Source organism: Pyxicephalus adspersus, chromosome 5, assembly GCF_032062135.1.
Source record: "Pyxicephalus adspersus chromosome 5, UCB_Pads_2.0, whole genome shotgun sequence".
NCBI classification, from domain to species: domain Eukaryota; kingdom Metazoa; phylum Chordata; class Amphibia; order Anura; family Pyxicephalidae; genus Pyxicephalus; species Pyxicephalus adspersus.
In genome coordinates this window covers 144107504-144110912 of record NC_092862.1, presented here as the reverse complement: position 1 = coordinate 144110912, position 3409 = coordinate 144107504, and the positions used below count along the sequence as shown (strand labels likewise).

At 39.8% G+C, this 3409-nt stretch overlaps 1 protein-coding gene across 1 annotated transcript in view; it reads right to left on the bottom strand.

The window, feature by feature from the left end:
• The window catches only part of GJC2 (gap junction protein gamma 2), a 41559-nt gene extending 40915 nt beyond the window's left edge, over positions 1 to 644 (bottom strand). The window contains exon 1 of the mRNA XM_072413009.1: positions 539 to 644. The gene's annotated coding sequence lies outside the window, so the exon portion shown is untranslated. The remainder of the gene's footprint in view (positions 1 to 538) is intronic.
• Positions 645 to 3409: the final 2765 nt, after the last annotated feature.

The window sequence follows — 3409 nt, the reverse complement described above, 5'->3', positions numbered from 1 at the left end:
ATATCGTGCAGGATCGTTCGTCGTTCGTTTAACAACGATAATAATTGGAAGTGTGTACGTAGCTTTATATATGCTCCCTTCACATTTTTTATGTAGGAAAAAAGAAAAGGATTCTGGAAATTTCATTTATAGGCAATGTAAAAACACAAAATTAAATATTACACCCCTTTTAATATGATGCAAAAAAATCTTCACAGGTAAAACCCCCTCATGCCAAGTTATTCAACACCGGTGACACTTGCACATTGCTAATCCACTTTTGTTTTCACCCTCCTAAGACAATACAATAATAATAATACAATACAACAATGATAATAACTAGAATATTGATAATATTAATAATAAAAATATCAATTAGAATAATGATAATAACAATAATAATACAATACAACAATGATAATAATCAGAATAATGATAATAATAACTAGAATAATTAGAATAATGATAATTAAAAAATAATTAGAATAATGACAATAATAATTAGAATAATTAGAATTATGATAATTAAAAAATAATGATAGTAATGATAATTTGTTACCTTTTCACTCAGAAGAAAAAATAAATCCAGTATTTGGAACACCCGGGCGTCTCACAGCATCCCCTGCCAGGAACGGACGTATGTTGGACTGGAGGTGAACGGATCTGGGGACACAACACAAGACAATTTGTTATTGTCAGCAGGGGCCGTCGTCCTCTTAGTGCAAGGAACGTCATGTCAGGGCCTCAATGATCTTATTGTACCGGGGACGGGATGATTGTGTCAGGGGACCACAGAGCCACAATACACAAAGTGATGGAGATTTATGTTGAAGCTGCAAGCCATCAAACTTTGGAAAATAAAAAGTTCTGCCTGAAAACATAAACCGGAAGAAGCCATCAATTCCGAATATATATGTGTTAATCTCTGATGTAGTTTCATTTGTTATTGGCACCTGATCTTTGCTGGTATCATGGCTAAAGATCTACCACCTATCATGGTTCTATCAAGTGTGGTAATGCTAGGATCAGTGGCGGATGTAGCCAACAATGGGGCCCTGTGCAGAACTGACTTAGGACCCTTCTTGGGGCAACAAGAGGGTCCGGAGCCTTGTACAGCACCACACTTTGCACCTTCCTATGTCTGCCCTATCTAGGCATGCACTAATAGAAATGGCGAAAGACTGATATTTCCCAAATCAAAAACCAGTTGGAGAATATTGATCCTTTTACCGCTTTGCAACACTCAATATTGAACAAATTATGGTCGTGTTCACATCTTTCTGGTGCGTCTTTGCTTAAATTTGTGCTTTGGGCCTCCATGATAGCAAATGTTGCGTGTTGTAGGGCTCTTCACTCCTTGCTGGCTGCTGTGCAATGCATTGCACCATAATGCCCAGCACCGAATGTGGTGCAAATGTGGACAAAAAAAAAAACTGCATACACACGCTGCTGCCTGATTCCACCGCATGGCAAGGCGCAGTACAATGCACATGTGTATAGCCATGATGACACAGATATATAGATAGCGGGGTTTCTGGTTATTAGCCAAGAGGCAACTCGTGCTGTTTGTAGATCACATTGTGCGGAGCGGATTGGAGCAGTATGGAAATCACAATAAGTGTTTTATTTCATTCTGCAACAGCTGAGCGGCCATCAGTGGAAAGTCACGATGAATTTATTTAAAACAATACAGCCAAATGTTGAACAATTATCAGAGCTCTAAATGCTGCCAGGGTGGCACCGGGTGAATCTAAGTTTAGAATTCACCAAGAATCAGGACATTGATGCAACTGATAGAAACTCAGATCTTCAATGATCTGATTGGTCATGGGCTGGATGTTTATTATGGAAGCAGAGCAATGATGGGGAAGTATCAATATTATTATTGTTATTATTTTTATTAATAATAATAAACTGTAATTATATAGCTCCGACATATTACGCAGCACTGTACAAAGTCCATGGTCATGTCACTAACTGTCCCTCAAACAAGCTCACAATCTAATATCCCTACCATAGTCATATGTCATTATAACAGTCTAAGGTCAACTTTTGGGGGGAAGCCAATGAACCTCACTGCATGTTTTTGGAATGTGGGAAGAAACCGAAGTAACCGGAGGAAACCCACACAAACACGGGGAGAACCTGCAAACTCCATGCAGATAGTGTCCTGTGTGCTAATCACTGAGCCACTATGCTGCCTGGTGGTTTTTAGATTGTAAGCTCTTCGGGGCAGGGTCCTCTCCCCCTCAGTCTGTATCTGTCTGTCGTTTGCAACCCCTATTTAATGTACAGCGATGTGTAATATGTGGGCACTATATACATACTGTCTATTATTAATATTATTATTATTAATATATCATTATTATTATTATTATTATTATTATTATTAATAATACCCAGCGCTGCTGTTTAAGTACTGGAGTAGCCGGCAAGGTGCCACCCACAGAGCCACATGAAATTGTATGATGAAGCAGATGTGAGCAATGGACATCAGATGATCGTTTCCAGTGACAGATGCATGAGCACCGTTCTGTTCTATGAAGAGGGGAGGATGGACGAGCAGTACCCCGCTGTGCTCACCTCCATGAGAAAGCACATGGATAGTTTTGAAACAGTCGTTCATCAATTTGCCAGAGTGACTTGATGAGCAAGGTTGGGGGGTCCACTGTATACACACTATATTTTCACCCAAGCACAACCATTCATCTTAGGCGACAATCATCTGATGTGTGTATGCAGTTTAAAGCCTTATTACTCCTTTTTGTTTCATTATATTAAGATAGAGTAGGGGACAATTAAAGTTGGTTTTATGTTTTTTTTACATTGGGGATATCCTATTACTTCCTGTCCAAGTGACAACTGGAGTTTAGTTAGAATTTAACAAAGACAAGCAGAATGAAGAGGTCCTGTCATGGTGAACAAAAAGAAATGTTCCTGGAACAGTAGAGGATTTATATTTGTCTCTTATAGCTCATGTATGTTACAACCCCCCATTCTTCCCATCCTCCCAATTTCAGCACCTCAGCCTCTCTCCAGCACCTAACACTTATAAGAATGTAATATTTTTGTGTTCCCCGCCACGTGCCCTGGTTCCTCCCATCGCTTCATCAGTGCTTAAAGAGGAAAACTTTTTAAATTCATTGTGGAGAAAGTGAGAAAAGTTTTGAAAAAGTTTTTTTGCTGGTACAATGGTGGAAAGGAGGAGTGTTGGATTGCTTAGAGTTTTGTGATTTGTGATGATGGGGGTGGGGAGGTTGTTGGGCAGCTCTTTTAGTCCCAGGGACCCAAAATATACACAGCTTTCTGGGGGCTCAGCCACATGAATGAAAGAGACAACCTGCTTCCATTAGGGTGAATAAACCCCATGGCGGTGCAGGATTGGACCCTCCATTAGAAGGGCAGCAGAGGAGAATAGGACAATGGTGCA